The following is a 19,700-nucleotide window of genomic DNA, read 5'->3' as shown; positions in this document are numbered from 1 at the left end:
ATTCAATAATTGGAATAACACACCCTGGAGAAAGTGCAAATAACTGAACAATTGGTAAGTAGGTTTAAAATAATTATATTTAATATCCTCAAAGTAATGAAGATATAAATAACAATCAAAACAGCTAACAAGGGACTAGGACATTTTAAAAAGACAGATTAAATAGAAATGAGAATGGGTAGTCTCTTTGAAAAGAGCCTTAACTAGAATTTTAGAAATGTGAAACACAGTATTTGAAATAAATGAAAAACAACCAATTGGATAAGCTCTAGACAAATACTAGCTGCAGAAAGAACTGGTGAAATGGAAAATATAATTGAGACATCAACCAGTAAAGAAGCACATAAAGATAAAAACTGGGAAGGGCAGCTCTGAGACATAGAGGATTGAGCTTCTTCACTACATAGTCATGGGCATCCAAACAGCACAGCACTGAGGGAGTGGTAGGCAAGCAATACTGGGAAAGATGATAGCTGAGGATTTTCCCAAATTGAATAAAGACCGCGTCTTCTCGAATTGAAATTGCACATCAAGTGCCAAGCGGAAAACAGAAAACTAAATCTGTACTGAGGAACATCACAATGTCCCCAAGGAGAGAGCCAGCAAGACGATATGGTGAACTCAGGATTATAGTGGTCATGGAGCATAAAAAGTAAGGCACTGATCGACAAGATATGAAACCAGGACCAGGGATCATATCAATGGAGAGTCACAATAAGTAGTATGTGCTCTATCCCATGTATAAGGGGAAGCCAAGAAAACCACGCTGAGGGAGGCAACTCTGGAAGAAATGACATGAATTGCGCTGGAAAATGGATGCTAAGGCCTGAACCAGCACAATAAGAGGGAGAATAGAGAGGACAGCATGATTTGGATTTTACGACAGGATTTCACAAGTTATTGGATGTGGGGAGAGAGGGAGGGAAATGGATAACTTAAGAATTACCCTCAGGCTTCCAGCCAGGATGATACCATTGGAGAGAGTGAATACAGAAGACAGAACAGGCTTAGGGGAGATGACTAGTTCAATGTTATATTTGTGTAATATGGGAATGCTGGCGAGAAGTTATTGACAAAAATTAGCCAGCTATTTTATTTTGAAAAGTAGAGGAGAGTTCTAGACTAGAATAAAGACTTGGCCATGATCAACATAAAGATCTCTTCATCAGTTTCTACAAAGGACATCAATATCCTAAATTTACCGAGAGCATCTTCTTATCAGTGGCAGCTCAGTGGCTAGACAAAGAGCTATTTCCAGGAGAGGCAGGGGTAATGCACTGACAAAGTAGACTGTGTAAGTGACAGGAAATGTAGACAATACAAGAAAGGAGAATTGATGACAGTGGAAAGCAGCAACAGAACAGCTAGGCAACGAGCAGAGCGATTCTGGTATCAAAGAGCACATAGGCAAAAGGCTAGGAAACCAAGGTATCACGCTGCAAAAAGGCATCGGGGCTGAAGTGAAAATGGCAATAGAGAAACAGAGGGTGTGAAGAAAGCTGAAAGGATACGGCTATAAAAGTTAGAAAAGCAGGAAAACACAATTGCCTGCACAAGAGGAAGGCAATTGGAAACACTTGGTCAAGGTGAACTTTGCTTTGGCAGGAGAATAGCAATAGTTTTTGATAAAAAAAAAATTATTGAAGATAGGTTCCTAGGTTACTTTCAAACATGACCTAAACCCCTTACTGAGTGAGCACCAGATACTCTATGCAGTCTTGCAAATAAGAACTACACTTGCCCACAAAATGGAAGTGTATTGCTATGGATTTTGCTCCACTATGACAATATGTGAATGAATTATGAAATGAAAGTTAGGATTTTTGAAAGCTAACCAGAATGAGTCTTTACTTTCCCAGGATGAATGGCTAAGTGGCTCTTTTCAAGACTTGGATAATGGTTTCTAAATGAAAGAATGAATATCAAGAGCTTAGAGTGTTAACTCAAGCTAAGACTTTGAGGAGACCTTTGAAAATATTTAAAAAGATAGATTAGTGAAACAGTGAGGCAGAGATTAAGTGAACATGTTTTCAGATCTGTCATGTGGCATTACATCTGCCAGGTTATTTATTTCTCAGTGCCTACCTATGATGAATCAAAATCACCTTTAGGAGAATCCTTACTGAATAACATTGAAAAAAGTCAGAGATATTGGTCACCAATGTGATTTAATGCTTTAGGCAATAAAGATATTTTTAATATTTCTTCAGAATTATAATTGCATAATTCCTATCTGAGATATTTTTATGCAGATTACTTATTAATATTTTTTGGTAAATGAGATTCTTAGTGAATACAGCAAGTTATGTTCCCTTTTGTGCTTATTTCAGAATTTAAAGCTTAGATACAGACATAGAACTCTCAGAATATATCTTTTGCCTAAAATAGTTCCTGAGGTGGAGAGGAGAAACATACTATCTTCATTTAGATTGGAGAAAAAGCGAACTGTTTCAAATAAGGCACAGATTTCAGAGTGTCATGAATGTTGTACAGAGTGTGCGCTGCACACCTCTAGGGGCACAATTCACATGGAGGTCTTTCGAATGGTGCCTCCTGAGTAGTACATGTACATGCTGTACAAGTGCATCCAGTGGCCCTAGGTTTTCCCCTCTTCTGTTATACCATCTTTTAGATGGCTAAGGATTTATATGAGGAAAGTGTGGTACAATCCTAAGTTTGGGAGTAAACATAGAGGGATTGGAAAAAATCCATTTTAATGGCATGAATGCTTTAATTGAAAAGTCAGATGGACCTGGGGTTGGCTTAATTTTGTTACTTATTAGCTCTGTGAATTTCGGCATATTATTTTAATTCTTTGAGGCTATTTCCTCATCTGTAAAGTAGGGATAATAATCTCTTCTTAACAGGATTCTTGGGAGGGTAAAATGTGATTATGTAGCAGTTTTCACAGTTCTTTTCTCAGAGTAGAATATTAGTCCGTCATCACCCTCATCAACATCATTATCTATAGAGCACTATATGAGCAACTTTCAGCAACCTTCCTATCTCCATTTCCATTCCTTTCATTCATTCATTCAACAAATTTGTTGTGATATTCTGTTAGAAGCAAGCCACTTGCAATAGAAGGTATAAAGATTAATTAGACAGACCCATACCTATATAGATACTCCCTCTAATAGGAGCAATCAGACATCATAACTCTATATAGAGTTGAAAGTCCCCATTGTAACTGAATGCCCGGAGCTGGGAAGGAATCAATCGCTTTTGACTGGGATTGATTTAATACAAGGAGTTAACTTAAACTGGACTTTGAAAGATGGATAAAGTTTTAACATTGAAGACTAGAAAAAGAAGCAAGCATTCTATGCATAGGAAAGAGATACAAGATATAAAAAGAGTTCACTAACAGTTCTCCAGGCTTTAGAATAATAACATTCTGTCATATATTCAGACCCTAAAATGTCTAACCCAAAGGTTTTTAAATATCTCCTGCTTCCATGTGTACTATCAGTGAGTCCTTTATGGCTGACACAGATTTCATGGGACCATGGTTTGGCAGGCTTCATTACATAGCTGTTGAGGGGTTTAGAGAGTACCACGGCACCACACAGCCCAGATACTTCCCAGCTCTGCCATGTAACAGCAGTGCAATCTCAGCAGAGTCTCTTGTCGTATCTGAAACTTAGCATCTTCATCTACAGCATGAAGATGATGACATCATCTAACTACAAAATGAGATATCTGGAGAGCTTTAGTACAATGCTGGCTCTCACTACGCTATGTGTTCAGTAAAAGGTAGCCATTGTTATTTTATTTCTTCAAAACTTGAACTATAGGAACCGCATATAAAATCCCTAAATGTCAATGCTTGTAGTCTTGAAATTTATATTGTAGACATTTTCAATTATTTTTTTAAAAACTCTTTTTTTTTCCTTTGAGTCTCCCTCTACACAGCAGATAAGGTACTATGTTTTTATAATTATCACATCATATGGCCTGTGTTGAATTAACTATTCAATGCATTGTTTTTCTAGAACTGTATTCACTCTCCCTCTTGTGTGACCTGCTAGATACCAGGATAGTTTGTGACGAAGATAATTTTGGCCTCTCTCTCTCTCTCTCTCTCTCTCTCTCTCTCTCTCTCTCTCTCTCTCTCTCTCTCTCTCTCTCTCTCTCTCTCTCGTGCTCAGGTCCTTACCTTGGTCACGCCCTCACTCTGCCAGCCTTCTTTGTACAGACTCGAATGTAAAGGCACGTTAAGAAGCAAGAGAGAATGGAGTGTGAGAGTCAAAAATCATTTTTGCTCTAATAAATACAATGCCTTAATAATATTCAATTTTGAGTACAAACACAGAAATATATCTGAAAGGTAAATGGATTTTTTATTTTTCATTACCTCTTTTGACTAAGCATGAAATTCTGCCTTCGGGAAAAAAAGAAAAGCCTCTAATAGAAAGAACAGGCGCAGCTGAGTTCTGTGAAAGGTAACATGGAAACAAATGGGCTGACATCAATGACTGGCATTTGAGTGGGTGGAAAACTAAGCCCCCCAAAAGTTGATGCATGATACAGTCCAACTGGGTAAAGCAGAGCTTGGTGAGGGGTGAAAAGTTGAATGGAATTGCATAAAATGAAGCAGAACATCACAGAGAAAGTTAATTTCCCTTCAAATCTGCTGCTCCAGGTTTGATACCCCCAAAGCATTTCCACATCACCCCAAATAGTGATATCCACTCTTCACTTGGCAGTACCTAATATTCATATCTTAAATGGCTCTATAAAATGAGATATTTTTCTTCAACTGCAGAAAAGGATTTCCTACCTTCATAATATTTTGAATTATAGCACTTGAAAGAAAAAAAAAAGACAAAAAAGAAAGGAAGTTAAATCTATTTTTAATTAATGTAGCCCAACAAAAAGGAAAATTTAGAAATCAAAAATGATAATTTGTTATCTGTATCCATAACAACCAAATACTATTTTCTTATTGTTACTATGATAAAAAAATAGCATTTATATTTCTTCTAATAGTTGTGCTCTAGATAGCACAGAACTAGAAGTCAGGAATCTTGGGGATGAGTTCTTACTTAAGTTACTATCTGTGCTACTAGGAATAAATCACATAATCTCACTGGATCATCTTTCTGTCAAAATGAGGTAGCTGAATTGGACAACTGCTACATGTTCTAGAAATCTAACATCTAATGATGATCTCTTCTGTGTGGATTTATTTCATCTGCCCCTACCCCCTCTTTTTCTCCATAGAGATAACAGCACATAGTTAAACCAACAGGAACAAGAAATTGTTTTTACCAATAATTCTTTTTTTCTTTTTAGGAGGGGTCATAGAAAATAGGTCTTGGAGAGGGTTTTTTTAAAATATATTTTATGTTATATTATATATTATAATTATATAAATATATATACATTTATTGAGATACCTTTTACATATGAACATTATATGTTTCAGGTATAAAACATAATGGTTAGATATACTGTGAAATTATCATCAATATAAGTGTAGCTATCATCTGTCACCACAGAGTTACAATTATTTTTTGTGAAAAAATATAATTTTTATATTTATATAATTATATAAATATACATAATATAATCAAACCAAAAACATATTTGAAGTGTTGAAATAATTAAAATAAGATCCCTTTTTTTTTTTTTTTTTTTTTTTTTTTTTGCGTTACGAGGGCCTCTCACTGTTGTGGCCTCTCCCGTTTTGGAGAACAGGCTCCGGACGCGCAGGCTCAGCGGCCATGGCTCACGGACCCAGCCGCTCCGCGGCATGTGGGATCTTCCCGGACCCCGGACCGGGGCACGAACCCGTGTCCCCTGCATCGGCAGGCGGACTCTCAACCACTGCGCCACCAGGGAAGCCCACCATATTTTTATTTTTTAATTTAAAAATTTTTTATTGAAGTATAGTGTATTTACAATATTATTGGTTTCAGGTGTACAGTCTAGTGATTCAGTTTTTTTACAAATTATACTGCATTAAAAGTTATTACAAGATAAGGGTTATAATTCCCTGTGCTATACAATACATACGTGTTGCTTGTCTATTTTATACATAGTAGTTTGTATCTCTTAATCCCATACTCCTATTTTGTCCCTCCCTCTCACCATTTACCTCCCTTACCTCTTGTCACTGGTAACCACTAGGTTTTTTTCTATATCCATGAGTCTATTTCTGTTTTGCTGTATACATTTGTCTATTTTATTTATTTATTTTTAAACTTTTATTGGGGTATAGTTGATTTACAACATTGTATTACTTTCTGCTGTACAGCAAAGTGAATCAGTTATACATATACATATATATGTATATATACATATATCCACTCTTTTTTTAGATTCTTTTCCCATATGGGTCATTACAGAATATTGAGCCGAGTTCCCTGTGCTATACAGTAGGTCCTTATTAGTTATCGCTTATATATAGTGGTGTGTATATGTCAATCCCAATCTCCCAATTTATCCCTCTCCCACCCCACCTTTACACCCTGGTAACCAGATGTTTTTTACATCTGTGACTCCATTTCCGATTTGTAAATAAATTCATTTGTATCATTTCTTTAGATTCCACATATAAGTGATATCATATGATATTTGTCTTTGTCTGATTTACTTAACTCAGTGTGACAATCCCCAAGTCCATCAATGTTGCTGGCATTATTTCATATTTCATTCTTTTTTATGGCTGAGTAATATTCCATTTGTGTGTGTGTGTGTGTGTGTGTGTGTGTGTGTGTGTGTGTGTGTGTGTACTACATCTTTATCCACTTATCTGTTAATGGACATTTGTGTTGCTTCCATATCTTGGCTATTGTAAATAGTGCTGCTGTGAATACTGGGTGCGTGTATCTTTTTGAATTACTGTTTTTATTTTTTCCAGATACATGCCCAGGAGTGGAATTGCTGGATTATGTGATAGTTCTATTTTTAGTTTTTTTTGAGGAACCTTCATACTGTTTTCCACAGTGGCTGCACCAATTTATATTCCCACAAACAGTGTACAAGGGTTCCCTTTTCTCCACATCCTCACCAACACTTGATAGTTGTTCTCTTTTTGATGACAGCTCTTTTGACAAGTGTGAAGTGCTATCTCATTGTTGTTTTGATTTGCATTTTTCTAATAATTAGTGATGTTGAGTATCTATTCTTGTGCCTTGTAGCCATCTGTATGTCTTCATTGGAAAAATGTCTATTCAGATCTTCTACCCATTTTTTGATTGGATTGTTTGGTTTTTTAATACTGAGCAGTATGAGCTGTTTATATATTTTGGATATTAACCCCTTCCCAGTCATATCATTTGCAAATATTTTCTCCCATTCCGTAGCTTGTTTCTTCATTTTGTCAATGGTTTCCTTTGCTGTGCAACAAGTTTTAAGTCCTATTTGTTTCTTTTTGCTTTTATTTATTTTGCCTTAGGGAAAAGATCCAAAAAACTATAGTTATGGTTTGTGTCAAAGAGTGCTCTGCCTATGTTTTTTTCTAGGAGTTTTATGGATTCAGGTCTTACATTTAGGTATTTAATCCATTTTGAGTTGATTTTTGTGTATGGTGTAAGGAAATGTTCTAATATCATTCTTTTACATGTAGCTGTCCAGTTTTCCTCAGCCAATGAGGCTCATTTTCCCCACCCAGGACCCCAGGACTGGGGTGCCCAATCTCAACACTGCGGTGGCTCTCAACACTCACTCCCCAGGGAGGGTCTCCAGCTGTGTATTCTCCCTTTTCCTCTGAGTCTCCTCCCAGGGGAACAGATCTCAATCCCACCACTTTTCTTCCCTTCCTATCTGATTACATGTGTATCTTTCTTACAGCCTTGGTTGTAAGACCAAGACTGTTTCTTACATTCCTTCTCCCAGTTTCCAATTAGTTTTCAGTGAGAATTGTTCCACGTGTAGATGTATTTTCGATGTGTTCATGGGGGAAGGTGAGCTCCACATCCTCTTACTCTGCCATCTTGATTGACCCTTCCTGAAAACCCACATTAAAAGAAAACCTTCTTAGAGACCTACCATTTAGGGTGTGTGTGTGTGTGTGTGTGTGTGTGTGTGTGTGTGTGTGTGTGTGTGTGTGTGTGTGTGTGTGTGTGTGTGTGTGTCACACAATATAGACTGTTAAGTTTACAGATAAATACCATTTATTATTATTATTATTATTATAACCATTATGTAGCCAAGTACAGCCACTGAATTTGTGTTTTTGCTACACCATTGGGAAAAAGTTACTCCCTAAAGGTTCGGCATATTCTTTCAATTTTATTGGTAAATATGAATTGCTGCCCCATAACTTAAAATGTTCTAAAGGTAAAAATGACAACAATTGCCCCATATGCCTTCATGTGGATTCTCTTAAACAATTACATAAACCAAACTTGTAAAAATTTAGATTTGAAAGCTGTTGTCATAAACTATACTTTAGTTTCTAAAGTTAGTGTTTCTAAACTTGGAGGTCACATTCTTGTGTTTGACAAACACTGGTCTATAATATTTTATATATCATCTGAACAATAAAACTATAATATAAATTAATATTTCTTCCTGAGCAGATTATTTAAAGTATTCCTATTTAAGTAATTCATATTCAAGCAAAATATAGTTTCTGTCCTAAACCAATGTACAAGATTCAAGAACTCTCAGAACCAGAATACATCTTTAACATGAGCCAAAAACAAAAAAGTAAACAGAACATTAGAAAGAAAAGGAATATGCTGTTTCTGGAAAGGGGAAAACTGCATATTTTTCCCTCAGTTATGAAGGCCATGGTACTTTCCCTGAAATAAACACTAATTCTATCTTCTTTGTTTTGAGTAACTCCATATTGGCTTTGGGAGCCATATTAACAATGTAACTCCCTACTCTCTACAATAACAACTACTCTCATCCGTAATATCATATTCATTTCTGGGATACCCACTGAACAATCAAATATTTCTTCCTATAGTTCTTTGACTTCTCTGTTACTTTCAGGTGTTCCAAAATCTGAATTGCATTGCACAAATTATCTAATAAACCTGATTCTCTTCCAAATATTCCAGGAGGCTGCCCTTTTCCCATAATGCCATCCAGATGGCCTTCAACCCACATGAAGCTATTAGAAACACAATAATATTCCATAAAGTCCTTGTCACATCAGCTCCCTCTTCTTATGTCCTGTTTATTTCCTCCAGTCTCACTTGCTGAATTCATATAAGATGCAGGAAAAACTCTGTAAAAAATCCCAGGCTTAAAGAGGGCCTCAACTATCTTTATGCTTGTGTGTTTCTACAGGCTTCTCTAGCATGAAAATAATGAAGAAAGAAGAGAAAGATGAGCTGGATTATAAGATATTACCAACCAATGAGGAAAAACGAAAGGCAATTTACATAATGTAAACCAGTCAAATAGCATTTAAGTCTACCAATCAAATGCCCAGTATCATGGAATTTTTAAGTGAGTGCCTAGGAAGCAGGTCACCCCAATGTATTTTCCCCCTATATAAAAAAATTATTCTTCAAAGGCCTGTAGTGGTTTTTCATCCTGAAAAGACAGATAAGAAGAACTAAGCCATAGCATAGTGAAGGTTCAGCATGATAGCTGTCAGCCACTGGAATGAGAACCAAGTGCTTGGGCCAACATATCTGAGGCTCAGGTTAGGCCTGACCAAAACGAGTATAGGTAAGTGTCATGACAGCTCAAAATCCCTTCTAGAACTCTTTTATCTAAGTAAAAGAATGTGTCTGAACAGGCAGATTTATTAAAGGTCAGTACTTAGTGAGTCACACTTACTAGTAGCTAGAAGTCTCTACAGCTCAAGAAGGAAGAAGTTCACCTTGAGTTTCCCAGACATCACCCCTGTCCTTCTTCCTCTTACCCTGCATTCACACCCACCAGGGACAACTGTGGGTAAATTCTAGGCAGGAAAGTGTAACTGTCTAAACATACACGGTTATGTAGTAGTGCAACTGGAGTCAGTGGAGTCAGGTAAAAATGCAGGCTCAGGGGCTTTCCTGGTGGTGCAGTGGTTGGGAGTCCGCCTGCCGATGCAGGGGACACGGGTTTGTGCCCCAGTCTGGGAAGATCCCGCAGAGCGGCCTCTCCTGTGAGCCATGGTCGCTGAGCCTGCGCGTCCGGAGCCTGTGCTCCACAACGGGAGAGGCCACAACAATGAGAGGCCCACATACCGCAAAAAAAAAAAAAAAAAAAAAAAAAGCAGGCTCAGGAACTTCCTTACAAGCCTGACAACTAAAAATGACACTGAGTTCAAAACCATAAGCATGCAGATGGGCTGGCTTTTGTCACTTGTTTTTAAAAACGTTTCTGAACTTAAAAACCAGCCATCAACAATTTCTTACTTTGGCCTAAGTACTGTGGTGTTCTTCCAGTCCATTTGTTGACATAGAGTTTCCATGTTAATAATAGCTAATTATTTGGCAAAAACAACCAACAACCTATTTTCTCTCGATCTCACATAATTCAAGTGGCTTAGAAAAAATGTTTCTCACACTGCAGTGGTTACTTTTTTTTTTTTAAAACGTCTTTATTGGAGTGTAATTGCTTTACAATGGTGTGTTAGTTTCTGCTGTATAACAAAGTGAATCTGCTATACATATACATATATCCCTATATCCCCTCCCTCTTGCGTCTCCCTCCCACCCTCCCTATCCCACCCCTCTAGGTGATCACAAAGCACCGAGCTGATCTCCTTGTGCTGTGCAGCTGCTTCCCACTAGCTATCTATTTTACATTTGGTAGTGTATATATGTCCATGCCATTCTCTCACTTCGTTCCAGCTTACCCTTCCCCCTCCCCATGTCCTCAAGTCCATTCTCTGCAGTAGTTACTTTTTTCTCCAACGGATTACATAAATTCAGAACTAGACTATTTGATCAAAATCTGAAGACATTTTTAGAGCATTTTAGTCTTCAAATGTATTAAGCGAGATATACAGCCTGTTTTCTTTAAAAATAAAGAAAGCTTTTCCTTTAAAAAATCAAAACAGAGGGCTTCCCTGGTGGCGCAGTGGTTGGGAGTCTGCCTGCCAATGCAGGGGACACGGGTTCGTGCCCCGGTCCGGGAAGATCCCACATGCCGCGGAGCGGCTAGGCCCGTGAGCCATGGCCGCTGAGCCTGCGCGTCAGGAGCCTGTGCTCCGCAACGGGAGAGGCCACAACAGTGAGAGGCCCGCGTACCGCAAAAAAAAAAAAAACATATATATATATATGTATACCATTTAGGATTTATTTGCAATTTGCCCTTGTAAGCAGCTTCGGTTTCATTTTCTTGCAGCACTTTTACTTTTTTGAGGGTAGGTGGCTGCAAAAAGAAAGATGTCTGTAAAATATTTGACTGACTGAATTATTCTCATCTTTTCCTTATGCTGTAGGAATTTCAAGTCTCTCTCCACTCCATATCAGTCATGAAATAGAGCTTTAAATATAAAACAGGGTCTGAAACTAGTTGACAGAGGTTACATAGAAGTGATGCTAAGCCCTGAAGCAATGAGCACCTTATGACCCAGAACTAGTCTTTTGATTCTGCTCTACCAATAGCTCTCAGTGTCCACTCTGCCCTTTTTCTGATCAGGGTTATGACCTTTTGCCCTTCCAGGATGACCAGCTTTCCAAGAAAATTATGAGCTTAGGCAAAGGCTAGTAGATGGATGTGTTTTTAGTATATGGATGGCAGAGGAATGCTGCCATCCTTCTTATCATCCAATATTCTCTGCTGGGGTGTATGAACTTAATTAATTCTTGTCTCACTATCCTGACTTGTGACATATCTGTGTTCCTATCTATACTATTATTTACTCTACATTAACTGTTCTAATGACTTTATTCTTAAAGGAAACTTTATATTACATTAAAAATGGAAAACCATTATTTCTCTAATACAGTGGTCTCTAAGTTTTTTAGTTTACATATGCCATAATAAAAATGTTGAGTATGTACATTCAGCCATGTATTGTTCTATTTATAACAATGTACGTGTATCAATCACATTATGACAAAGAGAAAAATGTCAAGGATAAGTTAAGAAAGGAATGTAAATAGAAGTTCATATTTTGTACTGAAGTAGATCATCTTGCATAATTCCTAGAGTATGTGTTTCAAACTCTGGTGACCATTTTTCTAATATACATTAAAATAAAAACATAACTATTAAATTTTTTAAAAGCTATATACTATCTACAATCACCTAGGGTACCACTGGTGATATGAATATTACACTTTTCTACTTGCAGAGGAGAGAGTTAGCATAACAAAGAGAAAGACTTTCCCTGTTCTCAAATAATACAGTCGTCTTTTTCCTTTGAAACCCTTGGCTTACTGTATGACTCTTTCCAACCAAAAGTTCTGATTCAAAAATCAGAAGATGAGAAGAGTGGTCCTCACAAAGTCAGAACGTTCATCCTATTCTTACATCTTCCGTATAGCTCGTGCTGGCAGCCACAAACATAGATGATGTGATTACTATAATGCTGGGGACAGAAATGAGTCTATTTTCAATACTTGGATAAAGCAAATGCTCCACTCCCTCAAAGGATATAATTTCTAGTGCTTCAAAAACCAAAAAAGAGGATACTGATGCCGAGATCTGAAGAAGAGCCTACCAAATGAAGTCTTTTTCAATTGATAGAATTGACAGGCTTTGGGGTTTTTTGTTTGGTTGGTTTTTATTTGCTTTTTGCATTTTGAAAATCATAGTAGGGAGCACCTCAGAAACAACTAAATATTATTGACTACTAATCTAAGCATGTGGGGTTTTGTTTTGTTTTGTTTTTCCGATGAGAAAACTAAGGGTCAGATTGGCTGTGATTGATCTAAAACCACGTGCTGGAACCAGGATTCAGAAAACAAGTTTGTTTGTATTCAAAGCCCCAGGCTTTCCCCAGTACATAATGGTGCCTTTTTGCTTATTCCAAACTAATGCTACAGAGCGTTTACAAAGCTTCCTTGTAGCTCATCTAGCTCAATGGTTTACTTCTGAATTTCACATATTACATGAACAATGTTATAACAACAACAAAGGAAAGAATGCTATTTAATAAAGAAACTCACAATATCAAAATTAACACAGTAACTGTTTTCATTTTTCTATGTTCTCTCTCAGTTCTATAAGTATAACATTAACTACAGACGTAATAACTAAAGATAAAATTTATATTCAGATTTCTTGACTTAACATTGCATCAGACACATCTTCTGTATTTCTATAACATCTTCAAAATGGATATTAATGCTTGGGTAATCTACAGATTTCATGAATTAAGATGTTATTCTATCACTAGGCATTTAGATGATCTGAAACATCATTTTGGTACACGAAGCTTTCTTTTTCTTTTAATAATTTTCTTATGCTAAAATCTCAGAAAGAGACTCTATAAGTCTTTTTTTTTTTTTTTGTGGTACACGGGCCTCTCACTGTTGTGGCCTCTCCCATTGCGGAGCACAGGCTCTGGACGCGCAGGCTCAGCGGCCATGGCTCACGGGCCCAGCCGCTCCGCAGCATGTGGGATCTTCCCGGACCAGGCTTCGAACACATGTCCCCTGCATTGGCAGGCGGACTCTTAACCACTGCGCCACCAGGGAAACCCAAGACTCTATAAGTCTTGATCTATCATTTTCGCATTTTCCACACACTGCTGCCAGAGAGCCTGCTAATCTCACCACAACCTTGCCAATATCAGGAACTCACTTCTTTCTCTTTCTCTCTCTCCTTCTCATTTTCTCTCTCTCTCTCCCCACCCCCTCACTCTTTCCCTCCCTATCTTTCTTTCTTTCTCTCTTAATTTACATAATAGTTGACTATACTTCCCACTCTGTATATTTTATACCCGTGACTCATTTATTTTGTAACTGAAAAGTTTGTACCTTTTAATATCCCTCACCTATTTTTCTCCTTCCCCCACCCCCCTCTCTTAGGCAACCATCAAGTTTGTTTGTTGAATATGACTCGTTTCTGTTTAGTTATGTTTGTTCATTCGTTTTTTAGATTTCACATATAAGTGAAATCATATAGTATTTGTCTTTCTTTGTCTGACTTATTTCACTTAGCATAATACCCTCTAGGTCCATCCATGGTGTCACAAATGGTAAGATTTCATTCTTTTTCATGGTTGAGTAATATTTCATTACATATAAATACACACACATACCACATCTTCTCTATCCATGCGTCTGTTGATGAACACTTGTGTTGCTTCCATATCTTGCCTATCATAAATAGTGTTGCTATGAATACTGGGGTGCATGTTATCTTTTTGAACTAGGGTTTTCATTTTTTCCAGATATATACCCAGGAGTGGAATTGTTGGTTTATATGATAGTTTTATTTTCAGTTTTTTGGGGAACTTCCATACTGTTTTCCATAGTGGCTGTGCCAATTTACATTCCCACCAACAATGCACAAGGATTCCCTTTTCCCCATATCATTGTCAACACTTGTTATTTGTTGTCTTTTTTGTAATAGCCATTCTGACAGGTGTAAGATGATATCTCATTGTGGTTTTGATTTGCACTTCCCTGATGATTAGTGATGTTGAGCATCTTTTCATGTGCCTGTTGGCCTCTTTGGAAAAATGTCTACTCAGTTCCTCTATCCATTTTTTAATTATGTTGTTTGTTTTTCTGATGTTGAGTTGTATGACTTCTTTGTATATTTTGGATACTAACCCCTTATTAGTTACATGGTTTGCAAATATCTTCTTCATTTTGTTGATAGTTTCTTTTCCTATGCAAAAGCTTTTTAGTTTAAGGAGTCTCACTTGTTTATTTTTGCTTTTGTTTCCCTTGCCTGAGGAGACATATCCAAAAAAATACGGCTAAGACTGATGTCAAAGAGTGTACTGCCTATGTTTCTTCTAAAAGTTTTATGGTTTCAGGTCATACATTTAAGTCTTTAATCCATTTTGAAGTCCAGTTTGATTCTTTTGTAGGTAGCTGTACAGTTTTTCAAAAACCATTTATTGAAGTGGTAGGCTTTCCCCCATTGTATACATTTGCTTCCTTTGTCATAGATTAATTGCCCATATAAGTGTGGGTTCACTTCTGGGCTCTCTATTCTGTTCCATTGATCTATGTGTCTATTTTTGTGCCAGTACCTTACTGTTTCGGTTACCTTAGCTTTGTAGTATACTTTTAAATCAGGGAGCCTGATACCTTCAGCTCTCTCTCTCTCTCACACACACACACACCACCAGCCCCTTTTTCTTTTAATTTAAGAGAAGTAAAAGTGTTGTTTTATTATATGGTATTTCTTCTTTACTAAGATGAACAATGTTACATATATTTACTTACTAATGTGTTTCCTCTTTGTGAATTGTGGCCTTAAGTCTCTTTCCCAATTCATCATTTGATTGGATCAAGCCTTCCTTACTGAGCTGATCTGCAATATGTTTGTTAAGCTTTATCACTCACAGATGTATGATCTTGGGCAAGTTATTTCAGCTCCCTGTTACTGGATTCCTAATCTATAAAATGAGAATAATCATCTCATAAAGTTGTTGGGAGCATTAAATGAATCAATTTGCATACTAAATTCATAGAACATTTTCTGGCACAAAATAAATCCTCAATAAATATAGTATATTTTCTCTAAAATATTCAATGTATTACTTGCTTGTAAAGGCATCTCCCCAGTCTCTGTTTTGCTATTTATTAGACTCCTTTGTCTTTCTATTCATTTATCAATTCATTAACTTACCAGACTGGATAATTTTGCTTGTGCTTAATTCTTGGTAGAACTAATTTTATTTGATGGACTACTTTACGGATTGATGGGACACTTTGGGACTGCTGAATTTCAGGCCCAGTAACAAGCTGTCAGCATCGTACAGAGAGACCTCAGAGCTCCACAGGGCTGGTCATCCACCCATGAATGACACCGAGGGTACTGAGGGTTATGGACCAAGTTCAAGATGTGGGCTTTTGTGTAAGGGTCATCCTAATGGGCCCACACACAGACCACAGAAAGAATGATTATATGCTATTTAACAAAACATTTCTTCAACCCTTCCTATGTATACGTTACTGAACTATGAAGAAAAAAAAAAGGTGAATTCTCCACCCTTAATGTTTCTTGAACTCATTCAATAAGATTTCCTGAGTGATGTGCTCCATATACTTCACCCTCACAATGTGGAATACAGAAGTTGTGAAGGTTTAGAGTATGGGAAAAAAAAGTTGAATTCAATTTTGGCAATCTGAGATTGAGGGCCAGAAAAACATGCTGAGTAAGCAGGTGGAAAGGGCTGGCCTGGTAATCAGGAGAGGAGTATGGATCAGAGCCACAGACAGCAGCAATGTCACAGGGATGTTTGAGATGAGGCAGGGAGGTGTGCAGAGAAAGAAAAGAAGAGGACCTGGAATGGAGCCAGGGAAGACAGACACAAAGGACAGGTGCCCACCAAAGAGGCTGAGAAGGAACAGAGGGGAAAGGAAAAGTCACAACTATGGTGGCACAGATTTCAAGAGAAAAGAGAGCATTTTAAGAAAGAAGAAATGGCTAACAGCATCAAATCATTGTGAAAGGTCAAAGAACATTGGGATTATAAATGGCCTTTAGATTTACAAAAATGAAGAGAATGTGTGGCCATGACAAGAACATTTTTAGCAGAGTGGAGAAAAACTGGAGTAGGTTGAGCAGCAAGTGGTAGTTAAGGAAATAGCTGGATTACAGAGAGACAACTGGTTTTAGAATTTTTGTTCTGAAGGGTGGTAGATATGTTGAACAGGAGCTGAAGAAGATATGGGATGGAAGGAGGAATTTTTGGTTTGGTTTGTGTGTGTGTGTGTGTGTGTGTGTGTGTGTGTGTGTAAGATGGGAGAGATGAGCATACTGAAATGCTGATGGGACTCAGTTTAGTTGAGACAAAAATGTGTGTGTATGTGTGTGTATTTATAAAATCTCTCAATATGTAGCAAACATCTATATTTATAAAGACATTAACAACTTATGTTTTTGGAAAGCTCAAAGAGCTGGAACGCAGTGAAAAATGTTAGATAAAAACATATAGGACTCTGATAATCAAAATGGATTTTACAAATTCATGCACTAGTTTCTGGGCACCAATATGTGAAAAAGAAGGGATTTGTTGTCAAATATGCCTGCAGTCCAATCCTAAGTTACTAGCTATGTGATTTTGGATGATTTGCTTAAATCTAGTCAGACTCAATTTATTCATCTCTATAAAAGAGATAATACAATTTTCCTAGTAGATGTTTGTGCTGACAAATAATAAGACTAACCACTTGCTGTCCACAAACCATGAGTCAAGCCTGTGTATCTCAGTGACATTAGTTATTGGAAGCACTACAGATGTTGCTGGAGAGGTACCTATTTATGCTATAGGAATGGAGTTTGAATGGGTATTGATCCTAGTAGTAGCCCTGGAACTCACTCTTTGAAATAGCCCAAAATGCCATCTTTCCTTTTGACCATGACCCACTGTGTCTAGGTTGGAAGACATCAAGGAGAGCCAAGTGAGTCCCATCAAAATTTGCCTGGGCTAGTCCTTACAAGTCATATGAAGATACTCATTTTATCTTTCATGGTTTGTACACATTCTTATAATCCTTATGTCTTTTTCTTTTTACTAGAGGAAAACAGGAATCTATCATATATAATAGCTTATGATATAGACCTAGATATGATATGCTTTTATACAAATTATCATCTAGAAATATTCCTGCTTAATATCACATAATGACATCTTATGCCTTGAAAGATCATAGTAGAAAAGTGCAAAGAGTTGTGTACCAGGCCTTGCACAAATGTGCACACCAGAGGTGCCCTGTGCTTTCTTCTACGGTTTCCTGTGGGTGGATTCTGCTTACCCTGATAATATAGTATTGTTCTCATCTTTGGTATCTTCATCCCTGTGTCACTTCTGTGTTATTTTCCTCATCATTGACTTTAATAAACACTGCTGATAGCCATTAAATTTTCATGTTTTTATTCTGTTCTCCTTTCCCTCTATCCTTTCTACTATCTACTTTTAACTCCATCACATTTGTCAATTGTTTTCAGAAATGGCTGACCTTCTATAAGCACCTCTCTGCTTATATGGAGTATCTTTGGAGTCACTAGTGTTTCAAAAATTGTCTGGGAGAGCTCGGATTTTAATATAATAACAAAGATAATAGCTCTAATTTATTGAGCATTTACCATATGCTCAGCAGTGTCCCAAGAGCTTTATATACATATTAATCTGCATTATAACCCTAAGAGTTAGGTGCCATGATTATCTCATTTTATCGATGAAGCCACTGAAGTACAGACTGGTTAGTTTGATTAGTTAATTTTCTCTGAGTCATCCAGCTAATAAGTGGTTGAGTAGAGTTAAGCAGTTATCATGTCCTTTATGATTTTTCTGCTTCTGATGTGTCACCATTTATTTGAAGTCTGCAATAGTGTCTCTCCCAGCTAAGCAGTCCTCATCATTATCATCTTAACTATTGTTCTTGTTAAGTTGGGTGGATTTTGGTAAATGCACATGTCATGAGTTCAGAAAGCCACCACTGAACCTGCCCCTGATGGCACGCAGATCTATAGTTTTAGTTATCCTCTTGAAGTTCACCACTCTCTACTCCTAGCAGATCGTCTTGCATATGGTGGATGATTCCAAAGATACTTGATGGTTCTAATGCTGGTTTTGAAATAATAAAGCCTGGTACATGCAAATAACGTCTCTGAATTCATTTGACAGCACATATAACGAACCAATAAAAAACCACTAAACCTTTTTAAACCACACAAAACGAACAGGCTTGATAGAAAAACTCAGAAGTATTCAGGCAAATAATGTAGTACAACTGGGTGGCAAGATGGTTAAGAACATCTTAAAAAGATCTAGATCTTTTTAAATATTTGCTACTTCTCTACTGAAAATACAAGAGAAAAATAGTGATTTTAGGACATTTGGAAAAGAAAAGAACAAAAAACTAAAGATTTCCTTAAATCATACGTGTACTATGTCATGGGATTATGTTTGAGGATTAAATTAAACAATGCACATAAAGTACTTGTCACAGTAGCTAACATATTGTAAGTATCAGTGAAGTTTCATTATTGTCATTGCTTTCATTTGTATTTCTTGGTCAGTGATATTCAAATTTCTTTGTTTCAAATTGTTGTCCTTTGCCTATTTTCTATTTGCTTAATTATTTATCTATTTTGAAATACATAAATATAATTACATGATTTGCATATCAAGATTTATAAAAATGTACCCAATGAAGGATTTCCTTCCCATCTCTATCCTGCATTAGATGAGTTACCATATCCCCAATTAGGTTATCACTCTTCTTTGTTTCTTATTTATATTGTCAGAGGACAACAGTATGGGCATGCAATCCAAACACACTCATACATACACACACACACACACACACACACACACACACACACACGTGTGTGTATGTCTTATATATACATATAATTTTTCTTTATCTTCTATACAAATCATATCATACTATATACATTTTTTTATGTCTGCCTAATTCCTCCTCATTGGTCTTCTTTTTCAGAAATTTCCTGTATATTCTTGTTGATTTTCACATGAATTATACAATCAACTTGTCTAGTTTTGGGGAAAGAAAGATTTGGTATTTTTATCAGGATCATGTTAAATTTATAAGTAAACCCAGGAAGGATTAGCATCTTAATGATGTTCAGTCTTTCTATCCAAGACATGCTATGCCTTTCCATTTGTTTATACAATCTTTTGTGGCCTTCAA

Source organism: Leucopleurus acutus (assembly GCF_964270905.1).
Source record: "Leucopleurus acutus genome assembly, chromosome: 12".
Taxonomy (NCBI): Eukaryota; Metazoa; Chordata; class Mammalia; order Artiodactyla; family Delphinidae; genus Leucopleurus; species Leucopleurus acutus.
The sequence above is the reverse complement of the archived record's forward strand: the minus strand, read 5'-3'. Positions refer to the sequence as shown.